The sequence below is a fragment of the Ptiloglossa arizonensis genome, chromosome 7, assembly GCF_051014685.1.
Source record: "Ptiloglossa arizonensis isolate GNS036 chromosome 7, iyPtiAriz1_principal, whole genome shotgun sequence".
NCBI lineage: Eukaryota > Metazoa > Arthropoda > Insecta > Hymenoptera > Colletidae > Ptiloglossa > Ptiloglossa arizonensis.
Window position 1 is genome coordinate 14970374 of NC_135054.1, and position 26196 is coordinate 14996569.

The 26196-nt window shown below is 41.2% G+C and overlaps 1 protein-coding gene across 2 annotated transcripts in view; it reads left to right on the forward strand.

Moving 5' to 3' along the window:
- The window catches only part of LOC143149276 (uncharacterized), a 443848-nt gene that overhangs the window by 147483 nt on the left and 270169 nt on the right, over positions 1-26196 (forward strand). The window contains exons 2-3 of one of the 2 annotated variants that reach the window (XM_076316493.1): positions 13342-13370; positions 23607-23817. The gene's annotated coding sequence lies outside the window, so the exon portion shown is untranslated. The remainder of the gene's footprint in view (positions 1-13341; positions 13371-23606; positions 23818-26196) is intronic. The other variant, XM_076316494.1, reaches the window with a different exon arrangement.

Sequence of the window (26196 nt, forward strand, 5' to 3'; positions counted from 1 at the left end):
ATTTAAACAATATTACATTCATCATTTCTCAGTTCAACTAACCATAATCAAACCAAACTCACAGAATACCATACATATCGGTGTTAACTTCGAAGCGTCTTTATCTTTTTTTCAATAGATCCGAAATAGAGAACTCGTGATTTTATTTTATAACACAGATCACCAAGGAAACGCAAAGCATCTGTTCCGTCAGTTTCGATCGTGAAAGAATTGTTAACGCGCGACAACGGGTCGGAGAAGACCCGCGGTACTCGTTCTTTGAACCAGAAGTTGCGCGGCAACTTCAACTTCGCGTATCGTCGTCTTCACGGTCGTGGCACTCTGCTGACGAGCGCGAAAGGTATTCGCGGAGTTGGTTCGCGTTCGAAGATACTGTATTTGTCCGTGACACGTGTCATTCCGTTCGAACGCGATGAACGACGAGTGCGGGTAAAACCGCTAGGAAACAGGGGAAACGTTTTGGTCCGGTTGATAATTTTTAGGACGTCGCGTGGACACCGGGCGTTCAATTTCACCGGTGGGGAAAAAACGATTTAATTAACTAGGGGCTCGGGCGAACGCGCGATCGCACGCGGAAGATAAATAACCGGTATGTAAAATAGAAAGGATCGCGTGTGATCCCGCGAAGCGGAAGCGACATGACAAACCCGTTACTGCTAGGTACACTCGTCATGCCGCTCTTGCGGTTCGATTATCCTATCTCTGGCCAAGTGATACGTACCTACCCAGCGGCTGCTGAATCCTATAATCCCCTTCGAATTTCGAGAGCGGTCTTCGGAGCTGCCGCCGATGCCTCTTTCTTTTTTTTTCTCTCTTTCTCTCGCTCTCTCTCTTCTCCCTTCTTCTTTTTTCATCCGTGATTCTGGCACAGCGATTTCGTTTGATATTTCCTACGATCGAACGTTTTCCAGACGTTTTCACCGGTTAGATAAACCCTGCGCGGAAAACTTGCTACCAGCGCTGGATCACAACTTTCGGGAAGTTTAACGATAAGCTGTATTTAGGCGATCGACGTCTGTTCGCGCATGAATCATAGTATTGGAGCACGGGGCTTAATGACGTGGAATTTCGTGGCTCCCGGACTCCACCCTTTCCTTTGAGTCTGACTGCCGTTATAGATGTCGTGTGTCCTGACGACGCATAAACATCACCGATCGATTCCTACCGAGTACCTATACGATTCAATTACGTGGACGATTTCTCGGTTATTCGAGCGTGCTGACGAAATCAATTTTTCCTGTACACGAAATTACGAGAAACAACGGCGAGGGAGGGAGAGAGGACAAGGAATTGAAAAATACTTCAACGCCGAGAGGGATTTCATATTTCAACGCGACACGCCCCAAACCCGATGTTCCGCGTTCTGAGCGGATTCGAGGGAACAAATACGGCCGCTTAATTTAATTCACAATTAAAATTTTGGAAAACTCGCGCACGTTGGGGCACATCCACAACACCGGGACACGTTCGCGCGAATCATCGACGAATATCACGACGGGACATCTGATATTCATTTTGTACCGTGTAAGGTCACTGGTCTCTGTTTTTCTCGTATAAAAGAGTTTGCATTTCGAACGAGTGAACAATTTTTACGACTCCCTATCGGCTCGGTGTACGCTCTCCGCGATCGATAACTGTACATTCATCGGGTGTTGGAATATATAATAGAATTAGGATTAGGTTGCAAAGCAAAAGTTTAACCTAACCGAGACCTGCTGAACTTTACTCTATCCACTATTATACATTTTCAAGAACACTCGACTCTCTTATAACACGGCTAACTCGTTCCGTGTAGTACCGAAACCGTGTTAAGCGAAACCTAGAACTAATACAAATCACGAGAACGCGTTCGTTAATGTACGGGGATTGTTCGCGTTGAGCCAAGTTTATCATTATAGAAACCGTGTTACAGGACAATCACAATTTTTGCATCATGTTTCCGGATACCGTGTTGCAACTATACGAAGTGTATTTCAATTTGCGTGTCTTTGTTATCCTTTCAGAGATTACAAATGAACCACTCCGATAACTCACCGATACACATACACCCTCCACGCAGAAGTTAAACTCCCGAGCAACTAAAGACTCGGCAAAATTCCCACATTTTTATCCAAACGGAGACCAGTGAACGTTGAAAGTTCTTTGCGCGTAATCTCCACGTGTTTTGTAATCATCGCACTTGGGAATTTCTCTCTAAATGGATTTACACCGCCAATGGGCCGCCATTTGTCCTCGCAGCTTACGAAAGCTGGCCACCCAAGGCTTCACAGTACCGATTTCGTCGGGCACGAATTATACTCGAAGTATCTCGGTCTACGGAGCAACTTGCCAACTGTTTCTCGCTAAACCCCTGACGATTATCGCTTCCATCCACTTCGATAAAGTACAAAGGGTGAGCAGCGGAGCAGGGATTTGAGAGAGAAAAGCTAGCGGGGAACCGAGAGGGGCACAGGGGGGGGGCGAACTGTGGCGGAACACATCAGAGTGGGATAGGAAGACTGATAATTAGTCGATGTTCGTGCCAGAGGAAAGTCGAGTATGGTAACCTATAGGTTTTCCTACATCGCTAGCAACCGTCGCAGTTGCGAAACAACCATAACAAAAGATGGAATTAATTAGGATGGGACGATCGTCGGTTCGATGAAATCCCGTTGGCAACGGTCCAGTAAACAAGTAGGTATTGATTCAGATGGCAAAGGTGGAGTTGGGCGTAGAGGCAGATGAGGGTGGGGTAAAGGGGGGGAATGGTGGCCCCCTCCCTCCCCTCCTATCCCCCAGCTCGCATTAACCGGCTGTCGTACGTATTTATCCGCAAATTTATATCTTTGGTACATATGTGCCAGCGTTTAAACACAGTGGCCTGCGCGATGAAAGTTGAACGCGTGAAATACAACGAACTCGATCGCATGTGTCAATTAGTATTCAATTTATGACTACCTGCAAAAACATCGCCCGGTCGGTTGTAACGTTCGTGCTGGGCGTGTACCGAACAACGTGCTATTCCCCGTTCCTCGGTTTGATGGTGTTTGGCCCGCTGGACTGACCAGATTGCTCTGTCCGTGTACGCTCGCCATTGCTCTATCGATGTAACGATAGGTCAGTTACGATCGATACGAAGATCATTGGACCCGATGGAAAGTAAACATTAAGAACGAGGATCAGTTCGTATCCCGTTGCGAAACGGCAATCGACGCGAACAGAACGAGGAACGATGTCTGTGTTGGGCGTTGGGTGAATTGGCATAACACTGGGCGCGGTACTTTAACGATAGAGGGAAATTTACCTGTATTAGTGGATGTGTTAGGGGTGTTAGGGACGTTAAGAGTGTTACGTTACCTCGTGGACTGTGTTGTGTATAGATTGAAGGTGTTAGTCTAGGTAAGAGATGTTGGAGGTCTTAACGTGGCTCGAAGGTTACGCGATGTTAGAATTTGTTCGATTAGGATGCTACGTTCGTGATAGTTTTATGGATGATGATGGTGTTGGTCCAGCTCGAAGAGTACGAGACGTTAGGGGTGTTGATCCAGTTCGAGAGTTATGCTTGTTGGAACTTGACCGACTGAGATGTTACATTTACATCAAGACTATCTACGTTAGGGGGATTAACTTAACCGTGAGTTAGAAGACATTAGAACTGGCCCGAATGGGACGTCACGTTTGTGATAGGTTTGTGGATAACCGGTGGTGTTAGTCTAGTTCGAAGAGTACGAGATGTTAGGGGCGTTAACTCGAAAGTTATGATTGTTAGAACTTGGCCGATTGAGATGTTACGTTTATATTTGGTATGTGTGCGTTTGGAGCATTAACCTAGCCCGAGATTAGGAGAGATTGGAACTGGACCAAGTATCAGCTGAGAGTTTCACAGATCTGACTTCTCAGGCTCCGTTCTATAACCTGTAAAATATATCATAAATTAAAATTGTTTCTTTCCTAGGGCTATACTAATCGTTGCAATCTGATCTTCAGGAATTCCAGAACAGTACGTAGAAGAAAAATGCATAAACTTTCTCTTTTCGTGCAAAATACATACAATTGCAAGACACCCCTATTATAGGACACCTGTATTCAGATTACTGAAACACTAATAAGATATAATTAAAAATAGTATAAACCTCCCAATTATACTTTGCACAGAGAAGCCCCGAGCAATCGTAGATCAACCATCTTCGAGAAATTTTATTCGCTCGTTGTATTTTAAATATTCACACTCGTTCTATGAAAATATTCCGTCCAGTCAGTTACATTCGTGCCTCCGTTAGGTGTTCGGTAAATTGCAATACAGTTTCGTATTATTTTATTCAAATTGGCGCACCTCGAGTAAGTTGTAACAAATGTATTTGGGACAAACCAATTTAGGACCCGTCACATAAAGGACGCAACGTGTATAAACACATTCAGCACCACTGTTGCTAACTAAATCATAGATGTAGAGTTTCGGTGCTGGTGGTGATGATACGACCAGAGAAATGATGTCCCCTAGCGGGGTCCCTTACGCAACTATAACCCCACCACTTCAATATGTGCTGTTACGTTTGTATGGGACGAGTGGAGGCTGGAACCTCGTGCAACGCGCCAAAACCTGCCAGTTACTAGGAATCTGCGCCTAATGCAGGTCACGCGAATTTCACAGAAGGTTACGAAAGTGTTTACTAACAGTCGGCAAGGTCACGCAAATACAAAAAATGCCTGTAACGCAGAAACAAGGTCAAAGAGGACAAACGTTTATGCAAACTTTTTTCATTCTTTTCGAGGGGTTATAAATTTGAAGTTGCGTTTACATAGTTTGGTGCACTCTGTACGAACGTCCTCTGTTATTTCTGAGTTTTAAATCCACCGCTGCTATATGTTCACTATATTATAAAACATTCTGCACGGACCTTTCGTTTTGGTCAATTAATTACGAAGTGAACTCGTACCGTAGGATTAAAATAAAAGCATAGACAGAATTACCCTTTAGATTAATGTTTTCGAAAGTAGAGAGGTATTAAAATCGTAGCCGGGATAGAAAATTCTTTATTTGGAAAAATGTAGACAATTTGACCGTCTCTTGCTGCGATTTAATCATTTTAATCTCCATTGATATTATTTCACGCGACATCTCTTTCCGTTGATACATCGATCATTGGAGATTCACATTTTTTATACAATTTTAAACGTGGGGTACCGTTTACCTAAAAGTATAAATTTTCTTTTCTTTCTTCAAGAGGACGTCTTTGAACGAATTTTTAGAACCATTGCTTTAAATTGAAATTGAAGTCTGTAAGTTTCGCGTAATTGGAGCAACAGAATGGTCTCGTGCATAGTCAAGGTTATAGGCGCGAGTTAATATTGCCTCAGGTGCACACGGACATCAATCCAGAGATTATCAACCGGTGCCCTAGACGCGGCTGATTCTCCTGGGGCGGAAGAAATTTTCAAGGAAATTTCACCGTAAGCGCCAGGATTATTTAGTCGAAGAGGTAACATTTGCGTAAGCTCTGGAACGAGGGTTTCGACTTTCAGTTCCAAAGTCGATTTCCCGAAGATGTATTCGTACATAGGGATAATTCTGCAATTTCAAAGTTTCACGTCGTAGTACGTGTAAAGGCGCGAGAGCGGGCGTGATCCGATAGAGTTAAGAAACCACTTCTCTATCCCGTTATCGTAAAAAGCAAAAGTCCGCGCGAATTTTGTACAGAAAGCTGCGCACATGGCCCTGCTTTATTATTCGGAGTTACGAGCGTCGAATGAGTTTGATAAAAAAGATTGGAAAGTTTCGGTCGATGAATTACCCGGCCCGGGTTCTTCGTTTTCGACAAAACAGTGTAAAGCTATTAGCGCGCTTCGATAAACGTATTAAATATTACAGGAAGCTCGATAAAATTGGTCCGATAATTCATCAAAGATTGACCCATTGTGAATTATGAAACTCCTCGTTTTATCAAAAATCAAAAACACTTAATATGCATCGATAACCGTAAATGAATTGTATAAAATTTTAACAGTTACTCGATAGTCGTGCGATGAAATAAATTTTCTCCCGTGGCGATATACGATTCTCTAGATTTTTACGTTTAATTTACGTTCGGCAGTTTTTTTCTTTCTGCTTTTGTTACGTATCGAAATTCGAGGTAGATATTCGCCGGATTTATTTATAACGTTTCATTTGAAATGAGAAATTAAAGTCACATTTTTTCATTTATAAAATGTTATTGAATTAACCGTGAAATTATACGATATTCAATTTTGTTTAACCGTGACAACGGGGTTAATTCACCCCACCCCAAAAAAAAAGTTCATATCGTATTATGGGAAAACATGTTTACTTCACTTTTGTAATTCGATCGAGTGAATTAAACAACAAACACGATACCGACGAGGCTGTCACAAGTGAGTAAACTGTACGCGTGTAACCGAATGTTAAGTTACGCCGTTTCCAATTTCGAATCGAATTGAATTATCCAATTACTTTCCATCCCAAACAACACGTTTTGGGGGAAAAAAATTTGATACACCCTAGAAAACTTGATTTGCGAACGCACGAGGATGTTATTTTTTCACAATATTGTTGGAAATATTTTTAACCGCGGGAGAGCGAAGCAATGTGTTCTCATTGTAGAGATCCTTTCTAATTGATCAAATTGAACGAGTCTACAGAGGGTACGGTGGGAATAACTCGTCAGTTATTCAAGAATTATTGTACCAAACAAAAAAGTGTTCCGCGTTTAATTCTAGAGTATACACCATCCGCGTTACTGCTTCGTAGTATTCGTTAAAAATACGGAGAGCAATATATATTGACGTTTTTACTGTTTTTAAAGAACCGAACAAAAATTTTAGAGCTTTCTTCCACGTAAGAGCATTGTAACTCTCGGTACGATTTTGAGCAAATCCTCCTAAACATCATTTCAGAAGTTCATCTCGGCTCAGTCTATATAAGTAATCTATATAAGTCCTAAGTAATCCGTTTACCTCTCCACCGAGACGCCTTCCTTTTCACGGTTTTCGGACTCCACTATTCATTCGTTTCTTCGCATGCTCTACATGCTCTTTCTTCTTTATAATATCATTTTCGTACGGTTCTCAATCTTAAACCATCTCGCGGTTAACCATTCGCATTCCTTAATTTTTGTCTACCCACCGACAACTCCTCGATTAATTTACAAAATGGATCAAGAAACAGGGTCTCGATAAAATGTATCGTAAGAGTTCATAGTGTCTAACAAATATATTTTTTTTTATTATAGCAATGTAGTCACACAATGTCAAATCTAACTTGACATTGGAGTTGGTCTAAGAAATCTAATGTCGAGACACAGAGGTGGTAAGTGTTAAGTTCCAGTGAATCACGTAAACCCTATTACAGATCAGAGGATCTCTCGTCACTAGGTCGAACATATACTTTTCAGTTTAGCGTTGTTTAAAGTTTCCTAGATTATTAGCGAGAGTGTGCGCGTAGTAGGGTCAGAACCTGTCCACGTATCGGATACTATATCTCGTTGGCTTGTAACGCACTTGGGACGAAACGGGCGACCGTAGCAGCGGAGTTGCATCCTCGCAACATGTCCAACAGTCGTCGAAAAAGCATTCCCCGAATGGCGCCTGGCTCCGCGACGAGAGTCCATCTCGACCCGGGCAACCTTTTACCTTCCGTCTAGCTTCTGTCTCGCTTCTCCTTCCTGCTGAACAACCGTGGGTAGGGGACGCGGTCCCGTTAGTTAGTTTAAAAGTGTTCCCGCGAGTTGGCCAAATATGGTCCGCGCCACGCAGCAGTGTCTCCCGTTAAATTTCTTCAACGTCCATAGCCGTACGGGGCGGTACTATCCGGGCTCCCCCGTATTTTCCGAAATTTTCTTCCTTTTAGCGACTTGGACCCTGACCAAACTTTGTCCCCGAACCCGGCCTAACTTCCGTCTCGCGGAGACGAATGATCCCACCCCCCACCCCCCTACCACCACCCTCCATTTCCAGCCGGCTCCTCGACTTCCGCCCTTTTGCTTTTTCACCCTCGTTCGGCTGACCCAACCCCCGGCTCGGTGTACACCCTCCTCTCGATGCTTTCTCTCCTTAGCGGCGGATCCTCACCGCCGACCGGCCGAACTTACTTATAAGTTATGTTTTCGAGTTGAAGTTCCGCTGGCAACGCGGAATTTCGTAACTTTGATATTCGATAACTCAACCACCGACCGGGAGAAGACGCGAGCGGTCTTCATCTTTCGCTCTTTCAGAACCACGAGCGAAAAAACGGTCTGGCAATCTTTAGCTTCTGGATCCGCGATTCACGCCGCGACGAACGAGCTACGACGGTTCGTAGGGGGCGGTTGGCGAGGGGTAGGTACGGAGTTTCTTCCATCGGTGCGAGCCAGACCCTGTGATGATTCCTTGGACACGAGTTCATGGCAGAAATTAGATTTCGTCGAACTAAAATTCGATCCAGCGAAGCTTGCGACTTCGGTCCTCGTATATCCCCCCTTTGTACAATAGTTCGTCAAGACTGGTCCGCGGTGCTCGGATACGTGTTCCCCTAGAATCAGACCGGTCCCTTCCTTTCCCTATACCCCCACCCTGGGACACGATCGAGAAACATTAGCGAAGCGACGAAGCTCTGTCCGTTTCGGTCGAGTTTTCCATCGAATCGCGTAAAGGGGGTTAGGTGTGGGGTACACGGGGGTCTTCCGCGCTGGTATTTACGATCGCTCGTAAACTCGAAATGGGTATAGGCCGTCGTTTGCATACCGAGCTATAATACTTTACCCTCGCCCTTCAGGCGTGGCCGTTATACTTCATCGAGCTCGTGTTTCCGAACGCTCCCTCACCGACTTCCTGTCCCCCTGTTTCTCGACGTCAGCTCCGCGGTTATTAGCTACATAACCGTTCCGAAGCCATTCGTCGTGCGAATTAACTTCTCGACTCTTTCGCCACCGACCCTCTCCGACACTGCGAGGATCCTCTATCCGTGTCGTTGGAGGGAGGGTGTTCGATCAACTTTCTTAATCCTTGACGAATCAATGGGGAAAGAAGTCCTGCCGTTACAGTAGGCGGTAAAGTCCCGGGAGTCTTTGAATACGGGTGAATTTCGGACATTTTAACGGAGAGAGTTTGAAAGCACTGGCAGGCAACAGGGAGATCCGAGAGAGTCTTTGTTCGAATCGAGGACCCGTCTTTGTCCCGCTGCTTTTGAAGATTATAAAGTTGTAATGAAACGGTATGTAGGCCTTTGATAAAGGAGCCGGCATTGTTTGGACGATCGCTCCGAGTTTATTTTATCGTTTGTTAGGTAAATACCGATTCGAAGCCACTTCGCGCATTGCGATATTAAAAGCTCGGCGAGACTACTTTCCGAGCGAAAATAAGTAAGTGCGGTTTTGCGGGGAGGAATTCCTGGCTACCGACGTGGACCGTCGGTTTCGTGTTAGTAATCGTGCTAGGCATGATGTTCGATGTGGAAAGGGTTATCGGCTTTTGGTAAAAAAGTTTCGAAAGTTCAGGCACAGATTATCGCGAATATTATACGCGTAGTTTTCCGATTATTGTGCATTATTTGTTTTCTTACGAAATGGGTACCGCACGTAGAATTGTCGAAATCGACTGTGATCTTTCTGAATTGTTTTAAATTTTAAGGTTATCGTACAAAGAAAAGATTGACAAGATATTTTACATTTATACTTGACAGTTGTCCACGGCTCTAATTATCGATCTCTTTCGTGCATGTTCGGTTGCAAAAGTAGTTACAGTGTACAGTACGCGCGCGAGAAGATTGCATTCGGAGTTGCACGACGAGTCTTGTTCGTTTTCGAATATTACATTTTACCTACTTTCGCGATTTACTTCGACTTTTCTTGCCCTCGCTCCATCGGATATTACATTTTACACACACTCTACTCCGCGACTTAATTTAATTTTTTTTTTTAATGCCTATTTCATCCAATATTACAGTTTAAGCGCAAAGAAATTCCTTTTCTTCGGTCTCCGTGTGCTTTCAAAGGCATCTCGTTTACTCTTTTAAGATTCTCGTACACACACACATACACGCACTCGTTCTTAGGAATCGTTTGAAATAAAAATCTCCGCGGTCACGAATACACTCGTGACTCTCGGTTGCACGTTGAAGTTAACAGGTGCGGGCGTGACTTCGCGAGTGCACTTCCGCAACGAAATTTACCGCCATCGTAATTTGAATAACACTCGAACAACGCAATACCCGGGGACACTTGATACCTTTCCCGTTAAAAACTTTCGAGACACTTGACCTTTAGCTGGAAAGACCGGGGCTACTTGACCGTCCTCTTCCATTTCCTCGCCGTTTCCACGTTAGACCCTGGCGCAGCGGAGAGACAGATGAATTACCTTTCCGACTTACCTCGGGGTCAAAGGGGCTGCGACGAGTTCACCAACACTTCGTCGAGCTCATCGCAAAGCGAAAAATCCACAGTTAACGCTGTCGAAACGTAAGAAAGGAGGGGGACACCGGGAAAGAATGGCTCGATGGAGACCTCAATTATCCATGTAATCTCCAGCAACGAAACGGTATCACGAAAGTACACCCGGCTTCTCTTTGCATCACGATGAAACCGGATTAAATGTACAGACGTCCATATTTCGCATCAACGTGGAATCTTGTCAATTTCTCGTCCTCGAGTACGGTTCACCTCGCGATATTTCGTCGATCTTACGATTGGGTCAAAAACAAGACAGAAGTTTCCCAAGTCTCCCCCTCCTTGGGGAAACAAATTGAGAATTAATTATGGTAATATTTCACGAGAACGAATTAAAGTTTTCCGGCAATCGAATCTCCCGAAGGAGGTCGAGAAATTCTTTAATAAATCATATCGATAATGAGAAAAAGAAGGACGTCGACACATGATTACTTAGGGTATAGTGTTTAATGTACACCTATCCGTGGTCAAATTAGTAGTACTATATTAATTATAATAATGTTTTACGGTAACGAATTAAAGTTTCCTTTTCTATTCTTGGTAAATCGTATCGATAATACGAAATGAAGAAATACTCGTCTTTGTAAGATCACGTAGCGTGTATCCATAAAAAAATTACTATTCGAATCGATACTTCTATACAGGTGTTGGAAATTTTTTCTTCGTATTCTAATAAGAATCTCTCGCTGATCGATCTTATCGTCTATTTCAATTTGAATTGCATCGCTACAATAGAGATTAATTTCCACGATCTTAATCGTACCTTCGTACTAAGGCAACTTCAAATTACGATCTTAATATAATAAAAAATTAAAATGTTCCGGGAACAATCGTTCGACGCTCGAAATTTCGGGAAATTTCCTTGTGCGAGGAACAAATGAAAAATGAACGTATACAGGTACGTTTGCAAAATCATCGAGGTCGATTCTATAGGGGCTTTGCGAACGAGTCATAGCGTTTTATTTTATATTCGCTTCGTCAAAGCAAACAGCTTAATCTCCAGATATTTTTTAGCGTTATTATACGGCTTTCAGCTGCAAGCCGACAAACTTTCGTCCCAAATTTCTCATGAATTTCGCGCAATATCGTTCGACGGATTTTAAAACGTCTGCTCGCCCCACTTTCCCGCTTGCGAGTGAAACGAAAATGTTAACAGAAGCTGTTCGTAAAATTACGTAAATCGTTCGATAATTATATTTATAGAATATTTCGGCTTGCCGCCACCCCTCCTTCGGAGGGGGAGAGAGAGATGTTGACTCACCTATACTGTTACGAATCAGTTTCCGTATAAACGGGGAATATCCCGGCCTTTTTGACGCGACATCAGCGTCCTTTCCAACTTTTTCAATGATCCGTTCGGCGACCCAGATTCGCGGCTGGGTTTCGTGACAAAAATTATAAGAAGCATCCGCGCTACACGCGTGTCAAGCATGCGTTACATTTCATTGCACGGACTCCATAAATTCTGACAACCGATCGTGCATACGTTTCAAATAGTTTCTTAGCGCGAGTGAATCACTATTTAGAAAATTCAGAAAACTTATGGAAATTATACGGATAGAAAATTTAAGCGAATCCGTAAAAGTGTTATACTTTTCTTTTTTAACCATCTACGAAATCGCATCAATCCTTGGGTAGGGGCGGGACTGTAATATTCGAATATTGTGAATAAACTTTGAGTATTCGATCCTTTGAATATCATTCGAATATTTAAATGTTTGAATATTTGAGTGATCGAATATTTAAACGTTCGAATACCCGAGTGATCGAATATTTGAGTATTTGAGTATCATTATTCGAATACTTAAGTGTTCGAATATCATCGTTACGAAAACCTTTACGATAAAAGAGAAGGGAGGACAGCAGTGTCTCGAAACAATTACTAGGAATAATAACAACAGTACGCTTTTATTGCGCCAAGGTAATGTACAGAAAAATGATTATAGTACTCGGTGAAAAAGAAGAAATTATAAAATTAACAAAGCCGTGGAAAACGAAGCCGTAAAACCTTATTAAATGAAATAAGTGATATTAATATACACGCGGGGTGGTGTATTATACTTTGTATAACCCAATTTCGACACTGTCTTGGAAGACGCCAATTAGAAATTTCATTTGAAGAAATTAATGACCGACATCGCGGCACGTAGGATCTGGAATGAGCACCGCGCTATCTCTCCATTACCAGAAAGTCATATGAATGGTATCTCTATTTCGTGACCAGAACCTTTTTTAGTCTTCGTTTCAAAGCTTAAGTAGCATGACATGAGGACTGTGTACCTTATACGCAATCTCGCTAGTTCTTTTCCCCTGTGTAGATTGCGTTCTACGTAAACGTGTTCAGTAGCACTGTAGTTTTAAGAAACGCTTTGAAAATAAACGGACGTAAACATGTTACTTAATGTCGAGACGGTTCTATCTAATGAAAAATTATCATTCTTGGAAATTAGAAGTTACGTTTTACGACAGCATTTTCAATTGCTCTTACGTCTCTTTAATTGCATTCTGTCTCCATACTGTGTATTGTACACATGCGTATTAAATACATTTAATAATTAAGAAAATAGTAAAAATTTAACTGAAGAAATAAAGTCCCTTAAAGTAGATCGGTAAGCTTGCAAATATTTTGGTAGGAAAAGTTATCCTTCTAATGCTGATCCTGCAAATATATACATGTTTAATCAAATGACACATTTGTAAATAAACTGCAGATAATGTGTTAGAAAATCATTGTGGAACTAGAAATTTGTTTTAAGAATCTGTTACATTACCTACTCTATTAATTTAATATATAGTAGCCTTCTCTTTATGTTAAGCACTTTAGTGTGCACTCGTTTACAAAATTTTTACCATTAAATATCTTGGACACCATGTAGAGTGAATTCAATTCGTTCTTAATAAAATTTTGTTTCTATTTTTGTTCCAGATGAGAGCGTTAACCGATCATCACTTCTGGTAAGAGAAATAATTTTTTATACACACTTCTATAATAATTCTTCTTTAAAAAACCATGAATCCTATCAACGCATGAAAATAATCATAATCTTCAAAAACCGGTAAATACCTTCGGCAAATTTCAAAACAATCGAATACTTTTCCCATTATAAATCTTCCAAGATACAAACCCTCGTCAATGGAACGCTCGCTACTAAACTCCAGCGCGTGCAAAAATTTCCCTGCCCTTTCCACCTTGGCTTCAAACTTCGGTAAATAACTGCGCAAAATTTCAAAACAATCGACCGAATACGTTTTCCATTATAAATCTTCCAAGATACAAACCCTTCTCAATGAAACACTCGCTAGCAAACTTTAACAACGTACAAAAACTCCCCCACCCTTTCCATCATCGCTCCAAACATTGAAAACTCGTCTAAATTTTGCGATATATATAATAATCGATAAAAATTTGTCCAAAAAAGAAAAGAAACTAGCATCCAGAGCCAACACAGAAATATTCATTTTATTGGATCGAATAAATCTTTAATTGCATTCTGTCTCCATACTATGTATTATTAACCGCATTTACACGCGTATCGAATACGTTCAATAATTGAGAAAATAGTAAATTTTATTCGATCCTCCCTTTCAACAACCTTGGCAAATACCTGTCCCGAACGTCCACGTGTTCCTAACACTCGATCTCGTTGCACCCACCGATCCGCTCGAGTTTTAACTTAACGGTTACACATTAACCGAATCGATGTCGTTGGTCCGTTAAACATTCCCGGACTATTCCCGGAATAAAATCTCATCGATCCAGCGAGGCGTTCCTCCGATAACGCTTTACAAACAATCATTGATGGAGGAGGGATAGTCAGGAGCAAACTTGTTCCGGAAGTGTGCGAGAGCGAAAGAAATTCGTAGCGGGCAAAACAAATTTTCTCGTTCACAATACGAAATTACTTTCGCGGTAGGTTGGAGGAGGTTGGTTCTCCCGTTTGTCTAGTCGCGAGTAAATTTTCCCCGGTGGTCTGTCATCCGGTCCGCTGAGAGAGGATCGTCGCAATTAGAGCGTCGGACGCCACCGATGGAAAACCGGGTCGGTCTTTTCGAGGTTAGAGAACGACTGCAACGTTTCGGTGCCACGGGCGGATAACGATAAAAGAAAGGGACCAACTTGTAGACAATGCGAAACGATTTCCATCCCCGTGCTGCTGCTGGCCAGCCTCACCTCGTGGCTCCAGGAATTCGGTCGTTCCGAATTCATTCGGTAAGGAAGGCGGGGCCGGTGACTAGCGGAGGAAACGCGGGATGAGTGGATGGTAAACAGATGACCATACAGAGACACGTAGACGGGTGGTCAGAAGTGCATAAATAATCCCGTGAGCCCGAGCGCTATTCACGCGCCGGGATAGGTAAGCAAAAATTATTTGAACGATGTTTTTCGGTAAACGGGCGAGCGTTTAACCCGAGAGAATTCTTCGAACGCGTAAAATAGTATCGATGCGCGATTGTGATTGTGGTGGGAGGAGATTAATGGAGTAATCTCGAGCAACTGTAAACGGTAATATTGGTCGGTGTTTAACCTGGCCGAGAATTCTACGAAAGCGTAAAATAGTATCGATATGTGATCGTGATTGTGGTAGGAGAAAATTAATGGAGTAATCTCGAGCAAATGTAAATGGTAATATTGGTGGGTGTTTAAGCTGGGAGAGGATTCTACGAAGGCGTGAAATAGTATCGGTATGTGATAGTGATTGTGGTAGGAGAAAATTAATGAAGTAATTTTGCGCAAATGAAAATGATAGCGGTATCGATGGTAATAGAGAAACAAAAGTAGCGATATTAACGGTAATATTGATAATAATAATCCCTGGAATATTCACTGTTTATAAATATTGTTATACCGCGATTGAAATTATTTAATTTATTTCCATTTTTCGTTACCTTAAGTAATTCGGTAATTGAAGGACCTATTAAAATGTATACGAAAGAAACTTAACACAGCAAATTTTTGCGCAATACGTGAAAAAGATATGGAACAATGGAAGTTGGAATACCGTGATTGGTTGTGTAGAAATGTATTAAGAATTTTTAATGAATTTTTCTTTTACTATTCGTCACGTTCTCGAGCAAAATAGGCTTCGTTGAAGTGAGTGACGTCTAAGTACACATACATTCTCAGAATATTTAAGTACGGGAAAAATTCACGTTTCATATTTCTCATCTTGTTTTTCACGTGCAAACGTAAACTCTGGCTTTGACTCACGATTTTTATCGTGCACCGTTTTGTACCGCTTTAATTTATTTTATACAACCGAGTACTTTAAATTATGAGACGCACTGTCTGCATAATTTTCAACCGTTCTGTCGCAACACATACTTTTTGTATCATTCTTCGTGTACCAGAATAATGGTACAAAAATAAAAATTTATTAAGAGCGTTAACTTCTTCAAACTAACAGTAAAAATATCTACAATAGAAAAACAAGAAAATTTACCAACTGGATCAATGTTTTAAAAGAACTGCCCAACGTTAAACATTTTATTTCCAAGTACAAGAGTACCTCGCTAATTGATCGAATATTTCCCTCGATAACTGATCCTAGATCAGTTCCATCGCGATCGTTGTTCCCTCGTTATCCAATACCCGCAATAATTACCCACGCAAGAAGTTCAATTATCAAAGAAAATCCTTCCCTCGATAACTGATCAGCGACGTATCCAATTCACGATCAATTATCGAGGTACTCTTGTATCTCCTCAACTACACGCTTCACCAAGGCGGTACCCTAATACTTTTTCGTCAGAAATATCAAGAAAAAGCTACCCTTCCAATAAAAATGCAAACTTTCGTCCAAAAAGAAAGAAAAGAACGCAATCCTCCAGATGTAACTACGATCTGACGAAGAAAGCAAGGTTACAGAAACTTGGATGTTAACGATTCGACTTCTTACGTTCGCCATTTTACTTTCCACTCGTAACCAGGAATTACGATCTGTCCCAGTTTCTCGAATCACCCTGTATATGCCTCTGAAGAACCGGCCTGTACCCCGCACACGTATCCAGCTTGTTGTATCCACGCGTGTTCGTGTGCCGGCAGAAGAAGGCAAGACAGACGTTACGTTCGAAGCGAACTCGTCAAAGTGCCAAATCCCCGCGGGTATGATGGTTGGTAAGGGAGACCGAAGGGATAGAGAGAGAGAGAGAGAATCGTGTGTGCCACGGTCCCGTAAATTCGATCAATGGGAACAACGCGACGTCGGTTCGCCGCTTCATCGACGACGTGATCGAGCTTCGTTTCTCATTCCCTCTGAGCCTGGGCTCCGATTATCTGTCTCGTTTCCCCGCGCCGGCGATTGTCTTATTCTCTCCCGCCCCACTTACGCTCTCTCGAAACCGTCACTCTCCTAGCATCGACCTGGGGAAACGCTTCCTTTCGCGATGCAGAGGCTCGCCGAGCGCCAGGTGAAAACGATGTACGAGCCATTACCCGTCTATACCACCGAAACGACGCCGAGTTGCTAATGTATTCGAACTCGAGAGTGACCGAAACGAGCTAAAGGAGAAGCCAACTCCGAAGCGCGAGTTAAGTTCGCAGTTAATCATGGTAGCAGTCATAACCCTCGAACTGTCGTCCCTCGAGAATATTGGATCCAACAAATGGACGAGACGAGTTGTCCAACTTGACGAGTTGGAAATAAGTTAAAGCGTTTCTTTTTTTTTTTTGTTTGTTTGTTTATTTATTCGGTTTATCTTGTGTTAGAGACAGATCATTTTTTGGGTAATTTTGAAGCGAAAGAATCGATTTCTTTGTATTTAAATCCATCAGCGGTTTTTTTAGAATTGGATATATGAGATGATTTCGGTTACTCGAATCCGGGGTAAAATGACACTCGAAAGCGGGCCGTACCGTACCTTTAAATCGTCGTGCTTTTCTATTCGAGGTATTCCATTGATGTTCAATTGCACTGTATAGATCATTTTCGTGCTTCTGGAACTCTCGAAGCCTTTGCATCCGAAAGAAGGTCAGTGAAATTTTCAACGCTGTTTCTTGACATTCTTTCTAATAGTGTCTAGTTCAGAAATCCTGAACGTTGCAACTTGAAGCGACTGCGTATAAAAAATGAAAGGTTTGCCCACGTTTATTTGAATTTCTTTTTCAGATTCGAGAAAGTAGAGTGCGCAGAGTACGTCTGTGAGTTTCGTGACACCGTTTCAGACAAACAGTGAATACGACTTCGACTGGAAAACATTTCCTCCGTTAACGTTTCACTTTCGTTCCGACGATTCCCGTGCACACTTCGTGAACACTAACCGCGATTCTTATAATTCCGAGCAATTACGTTTCTCGTGATTCCTTTTTCGCGATTTCATAGGCACAGAGTACAACCACGAGTTCCTTGACCTACTTTTCGAACAATGAATACAATATCGAGCAGAAAACACTTTCCCCGCTAATATCCTACTTCGACCCCAATACCCTACCGATAGGTTCTTGCTCGGTGTTCAATCTTCCTCCCAATTCCGTTGCGCTCAAAAGAAAGCTAAACACGACCTCTCGTACCTGGAAATCGTTTATCCAATAGCGAAACGATCGTGTAAAACTTCTAGTCCTAGAAAAGAGTAAGTTTACGAGTAAATTGAGGTGCTCGGTTCTGTGAATCGCCTTGTAAATATATTTGAACAATTTCGACCAAAGGAGTGTCATCGTCCGAGACAGAAACGCTGCACGGAGAGACGGAGACGGTTGTTCACGGAAAAGGGGAACTCGAGCCAGGGATGGAGAGAAACAATTCGGACGATCTTCGAATTCTGTTCTCGATTCAGCTTCGCCTAGGAAAGAGGAGAAAGAACGCTGAAAGACTGTCGCAGCGAGTCCTGTATCATCAAGTCCGACTCGCTCGATTTACGGCCCTATCGCTGAGCTTTTCCCAGCTACGGAAAACACAGGTAGAGCGAACCCTTTGACCGGGTCCTCCTTCTTCGAAAATTACCGACTACTATTTTCCCAGTTTGGTCTCTCGTACTTGGTCTCTCCACCTTGCCCCACCTATCGCGACACTCCCTCGTTCACAGCCCTTTTATTATCATTCGTCTTCGTTCCTCCTGAAAAAGCACCCGTTATTCCGTTTCCGTTGGTTCAATTTTCGTTGTTTTTCCACCGACCTCCGATACCCACGCACGAAACAGCTTCTGGAGTGAAAAGGGACGGGGTACGGGGGTTTGAGAAAGTAAGTTCCAACTGGAGCTGCGTTTATGTTCTTTGCTTCCACGTCTGTTGGACGATTTAAAAATTGAAACGTACCACGAACGGAACTCGCGGTTCATGAATATCTGACGAAGCCTCGTAACCGAGACGGCGAAAGCATTTCGTGGACGCGTTGATTATTTAATATTATTTTTTTTTTACCCCAATCGGGGGTCAAGTTCAGTGCGTAGCCGCGTGTATCTATCAATTCTGGGAAAATTAGGGGCACCGAGAGTAAATTTACGTCGGGTTGGTTATTTTACGAGTCTCTTTTCCTTTTTGTTCAAACAAATTTTACTTGGGGAAACTGCGCGCGTACGTGCACGTGAAATATTAATCGCGTACAGCCGGTAGTTTTTAAACATTTTAAAAGGCGCCCCCTCAAGAGAAAGGAGAATTTTTGCGTCTGTGGTTTATGGAAAGTGAATTTTTTTTTACATTTGTTTTCGCGGAAATTAAACGCTCGTAAAATACTCAGCTTGGTAAATAAATTGTATTCACGTGGTATTGAGCGAGAAACGACACAAATACAGGTAACATATGTTGCGTAATGTTTTTTAATCGAAACTCAGGAGCGCGGGGCATTTGTTCAAATATTGTAGCATTGACCAATCCAATCACGAATAAATATTCATAATTAAATGTTCCAATCGTGTAACGCAACATTGTCCTAAGACCGATAGAGGTAACTGGTCAATATTAATTTCGATTATTGTTAATTTCGAACGAAATCATTCGCCTTTCAAGAGGCATGTAACACGGTGTTAAATCATTACATGTATCTTATTGAATCCTGTCGAGGGTACGTTTATTTGTCGAATTATTTTAAATATTACAACACGGAGTTAATCACTCTCCTCGTGAATAAATAATCATAATAATTTACTCCAATCGTATAACACAGCAACATCGTCGCAAAATTCATAAACATCACCGATCGATATTGGTTTCCATTATTGTTAATTGCGAAATTATTCCCGAATTTAATACTTAAACTGATATCTACCTTACAATTGGATCATTACTATTACATTGGCGGACATTTATTATGCAAGACAAATGGTATACCGCAACAAACACCTAGATTTAATTTTCAAATTACTTCAAATACCATAATACACAGCTGATCGCTCCAATCGTAAATAATCGAGTAAACAATCATAATTAAATGTTTCGGTGATGCAACACGGTAAAGTGGTCAGAAAATTCATAAAATTCACCGGTAAATATTTGTCCCCCCCGTTATTGTTAATTTCCTACAAAATTATTCCCGAATTTAAACCGGTATCTAACGCAGCGTCGAAATCGTTTCTGTTACGTGTGTACGTCGTCCCCGCAAATAACAGTTGTTTTATTCCCCGAGTAATCGGTTCCGCGAAGTACATAGAGAGCAACTGGCGGCGTCCAGTCCTGTTTTTACATTCGTTATCGACATCGTCGTCAAAGGTCGCAATTGCTCGGGAAAAATGGTTTCCACGCTAAAATCGCTGGAACGGAAGGCAAACAGGCCGTGACTTGTCACGTCGTATTTGATATTGTATAAGATTTATTCCAGCGGGTGTATCGCCGTTTCCCCGATAAAAATGCTTTACCCCGGCTCGGCAACTGGGAAACATATTTATTCGTGTTATCGAGCTGAAAGTTTAATTGAAAGGGGTTTCTTTTTCATTCCGTCGAACCTTTGATACACAGACACGTAAAACGTCGGGTTATTGACATTACCTCTATCGACGATAGCGACCACAGAGCGTTTCACCTTCTATGATTCTTACCATCCCTTTGAAGCCGGGGCACACTTGGGCTGGCTTCCCCTGCGTTACGTCGTATCGTTAAATGAACTTTTGTTATCAGTTTTTCCAGTTAGGAGAATTCGGTGGTTCCCCGCGCGATTACAACAAAACCAACCCCGAGAAATAATGAACGCAAGCCGGATAAAGGCAGCCCGCCAATATTGGATTTTGATATTTAGAGAGGGTGGAACCGGGGGTGCACAATACTTGTAGACATCTCGAGACAGGAATTTATTACTCGAACGCGAGCGTGTCTGTTGCGGTGGAACGTTTCAATGGTCTTGGAAACAATTTACTAATTTAATTACTTCGAAGTGGATACTCGTACGGTTCAATCGAACAGATACCGCACCGATATTCGAATCAGTTTCTGAGCCCACTCCATCCGGCTTTATTGTTGCTCGGTATCGATCGGAGCATACATTTATAATTCAAGAATTCAACGCTTAAGCATCGAATATCAATGTTTCATCTGTCATGCAAATCATTGGTAACTGTGGCAATACGTATATCGTTTACATCGGGACGGTACCGAAGGTTTCATTCGAGTTGAAGGGTTTCTGTTTCCAAAAGAGAATTATTTGACTATTCATGTTCGAAATAAACAACGAGTATTCGAATCTACGAAACTGCAAGGGTATTCTCAAAATTTTAGCAACGTGCACAACCATTGTATTTAGTGGTATTCAAAGTTTGATCCGATTCGAAGGGTTTCTCTTTAAAATGGATACTGTTAGTCAATCGTGGTATGGAATTGTTTTTATCCAATTCCAAATCGAGCACATCTAACAGAGTGTTATGCAGAACTACAATAAGAGTGACACGGAAGTACGCAGTTGAATTATAAAAGTTTATTCTGCGTACAAAAATAAATCGAAAACGTGACACGAGATTTTTCCACGCGAGGCTCCTTTTTCGAGAACATTAATTTTAAAAATATGCGACGCACGCTCGATTTTGAGTCTCAACTTCAAGGAATTCTCTGCATGCTCACAGAGTCTTTGTACGCAAAGTATATAACGATCGCACACTGTATAAAACAGAGAAAGTATTTGTAACAAAATTGTTCCTACCAAATTTAAATAAATTGTATACCCCAAGTAGATACAACGTCAGATTTTTTTCAGCCACGAGAAAAAGTTATTTCACGTTTCTGATTTATTTTCCGTGGAAGCAACTATTGTTCTGTGGATAATTTCCTATTTATTCGATGGAACGTTGCATTGTTTCTCTGATACGAAATTGCAAGGAACTGAAGAGAGTGATAACCACCTAGTCACTTCGAAGAAAGAAGCAATATATAGTTTTGAAACGGACTGTCACTCGCGATAAAAAATGATTTTGTACGCCCATCGAAACCAATCGGAACAATGGCTAGGTAAAGAAGAACGAAGAAGACACGTGCCGGAACCATTATTTCGCTCGAAAAGGAGAACGTGTTCTGTGCTTAGACGTGATAACAGCTACCATCTGCAACGAAAGTTCGTGTCTTGCAACATCTGTTTACCAGACCTAGACACTTTCCCTTGCAGATAGTGCTTCGAGCAATGAACCACTTGGCCATTTAGGTTTATGGACCTCGCGGCCTATACGGGTAAGGGTTTTAACAGTTTTACAACCCGTCTGTCCTCTCTCTGCGGTATACTGATTAACTATCTCCAAAGAGAAGATCCGAAAGATTTACTTGGCTCACCCAAGAAACATAATTCCACTTTGCAAGCGAAGCAAGTACACAAAAGGTCAACAACCTCCAGTCGATCCTCGTACCCTGATCATTTGTCACAGCAATCGTGACCATCTCAAAATTAATTACGGTGAAATTAAAATATCTGTTCCGTATTCTGTTCCATGTTAACTTCTCAATTCTATCAGTATTTTAATACTCCATTATAGAACAATATCTTAGAAAACGAAGAGTCTGTAAATACAGTACTTTAATTCTACAATGGTGTCACAAAAAAATTGTCAACCGTTAATATTTAACGTCTCTATCCGCCTAGAGAAGCTCATCGTAATAATTATGATCGCGGTTCGTTTCAGGAAACAATCCCACGGACTCACGTTACATTGTTTATATCTACGATAAGATTGAAATCGAAAGGTCTGCTGGTAGCCTGGATTAACTCAAGGAAAGTGTGCGAAAACCCTTGGACGCGATTACGTTTCATTTCCTTTCTATTTACATAGGATCGCCTTCCTAGAAGTAATAAATCGTACGGTTGTCGATGTTTCACCCCTCTCCCCGGAAATTCTCGCCCAAAGTGTAAACACAATCGTAGAGTCCTCTGTGTTACCAAGTATCGCGTTTGAAAGTCGTTCAGTCTTCGAACAACATTCGTACAGTGCGTGCGTCTGCGATCCGGAAACGTCGTTCAGCATTTCACGAAATTGTTACTCCAACGACCGATTCCTCGACAAAGACGAGCAGATTGTGGTTGAATGCGTTATACATCGAAGATCCGATTAAAAAATAATTGAACCGCGTGGTCCCGCGGCTGATGCGACTCGTCGAACGATGATACTGTTTTATGCGTAAACATGGAAGGGCAAACGCGGAGGATTCGCAAACAACGTATCGACGGTATTAAAACAGTTCTCAGTGGCCATCACCGGCCCGTTGACACACGGAAAGTTAAACAAAATACGACCTGGACAACCCAGAAAATCAACAGCAACCGTGCGCACCCTCGAGTACCCGCCGCTGGAGGGATCGTCTTTCGTCGGGGAATAACTATGAGAAAGCCCGCGCTATGTGTACGTAGCAGGTGGCTATACCATCTTCAAGAGGGGATGAGGGTGAGAGTTCACTGTTCAGCCTCGCAGAGCTCACCGGGCCATTGTAGGAGCAACGAACCGGCCAACCGAGGGCAAAGACGGCAGGCGCCTACTTGCTGCCTCGATCTCACCAATCATTTGCGCATTCAAGCAGCTACACGGGAACTCAGTGGTTCTCTAGCGTTTCGCATGGCCGACCTAATTCACCCACTAGTGGATCCGGCGATATTATTATTTCGAGGCCGTCACCGGAACATCGGATCGACGCTTCGGGGAATGTATTCATAGGGTTGGTTTCCTTTCGCTCTGCAACGACCGTTCCAAGACGTTCGAGGAATTCCATCGATGCAACTCGCGGTCTTAATACTCGCGAGTTGCTTTAACAACCGGTGTAACGTCCAGACTCGATGTAATTCACGGTTTGCGACTTTACAGGATGATCTGGAAAGGGGATGAGCAACATGGGAGTGTACGGTGCAACGATGAAAATTGGGGAAGAGGGTCGAGAAGATGGAGAAATCTGGAGGAGGCTCTGTATCTGTCGCTGATTGGGATCTGAACCGTGACAGTTGGAGAGGGAACTGGATGTGCCAGCCAAGCGGTGGGGATAGCTATGGAGATCTCTGCAATCATTTTCGTCGTTAAGGTTTGTGGGATACAATTTGACAAAATTAGTTTCCTTCGAATATTATTTTTCACTATATTGTAGCATATAAAAAACAATAACATTTATTTTCACGATGATATGAAAATTCAGAATTTCTTCGAGGGGGCTTTTTCATATCTAGGATCGAAAAATAATTAAATTACTAGCATAACCTGAACTATTACTTTCTGCTTAGTTTCAAATGTTCGGAAATTTTCCGATGAAAAGAAAAGAAAGAAACGATGCGAATGTACTAAATTTCTTTCCTCCTCTGAAAATTTAAATATTCCCTACAAGGGTCGTGTTTGTTATAAAACTCCACTATTGCGATGTGGGCTGAGTTTACGATACGGGTATAACTCCTTCACTATTTCTGAAACTAAGAATTTGTATGCTTCTGTGCGTTGGCGTTTCCCAATTCTCTTATTTATGATCGGGAGAGCCCTAACTTTTAATTAGGACTTGAAGCACTTGGAGATTCTTCGTACACCTCAATAAAGATCGACCAATCGTAAACCCGCGAGTATACCAGATCTCAAATAGGTAGTATGGCATTGCGAGTTTGTTTCCTAAATTAAAGGCGCGTGAAAAGTCCCTACGTTGCATATATGCATGTGTATAGGGTATTTGACAATTATTCGGGAAAACTTTATCAGCATACTTGGACAAAAAATCAGAGTAAAATATTGCATAAATCTTCTTTGAAAAATCCTGTGTTTACAATTTATTTAATACAGAATTAAGAAACATAACATAAATGTTTCATCAAGCTGTAATATTTTCTAAACAATATTATAAAATGCTAAACATTTTATGTATCTAACGAAATTTTGAAATATTTAAGCTTTTGGAAAGCTGTGTATAATCTGTTGTTTTTACTTAACTGTCGTCGCGTTAAAAACAGTGAATAGCTATTGCAATTTGTTCCAGTTACGATAACTGTTTGGAACGTCTATATTGTTTCAGTAATTTAATTTATCTTCACGCAAAGAACGCTGCATAACATGTTTATTTGTATTTAATTATGAAACTGCTACACAGTATTAATACATAATCGTTAATTAATCTGATTATTAAATTTGTTAATGCATTGCAAGTTGATTAATAAACAATGAAAGATATTATCGATGTTAATAATATTTATCGAAACGGTGTCTCAATTATTAAAAGAACGAATGTCGATAATAAAAATCGAATCAATTATTGATCGTCTCTCAACGTGTAAATTTATTAAATGAAAAGGTAGAAATAAGGAAATTTCGTTAATTCTCCCTTAAAGATATCGAATTTCAGTAATGACGATTTATATAAACGAAAAAAGTGTATCATAAATTAATTTCTCTTTGTTAACATTTCTTCTGTTACGGAGTATTTCTCGCATGGTAATTTTTCAAGGCATTTCCCAGTTTGAGAAAAGATTAGAAATTCTTGGATCGGCTGAACATGACAGGTAATCCATTACAATCGTTTAATTTCGAAACAAAAATATCCGGTCAACGTTCAGAGCCCTCTGTGTAAAATTGAAACATCGATACTATAACCGTAAGTAGAATTAAAAATATTTTCGATGTTTAATTGATTCAGTTTCCGAATACGCGGTTTTATCAAATGAATCACGTGCAACATTTCGACGCAATCTTTTTACGATAAATTCTCATAGATAATACTATTTATTTTGGACGAAATCGCAATAAAACAAATCATCGTAAAATAAATGAAAATACGACGTACGAGATTAACTTCTCCGTGAAAAATGTGCACGATGGAAAATAAATTTTTCGAACAATTGTCGAATCGTAACTCTGAAATTTATAAAAAAATATTGGTATAAGTGGTATATTAAAATAATGAACACAATATATCTATTGATCGAGTGATGCATAATGCTTCGTTAATATCTATTTGAATCAGTAAAGCGTAAATACACAGATAAATAAGGGAATAATATTGCAAATGTATGAATTTGTGAATTGTCTTTAAATTGAAACCAAACGCGATTGTAGTTCGCGTAAAATACAATAAAAGTATAATCAGTTATTCTAACTAATATTCAAATGTTATGACAGGAAAATACTACAAATAACTCGGATTGGTGACTCCATATTGAATTTAATCCAATCGTTACAGATGAGCGGTTCTCTTTACAATTTTCCAACTACATTTCACGTAGAATAAGATAATAAAATATTTGTCTGTTTTTATTATTTATTATTTTTATCCACTGGTATAAAATAATGATCTTTTCCTTAAATCTCCAAACTTTATTCACTAAGAATAACATTGAAGAATATTTTTACTTTCTTGTTATTTTGCATTATCATTTTTTATCATTTCGCATATTTTACTAGTGGTATTATTATTATTATTACTGTTAAACAA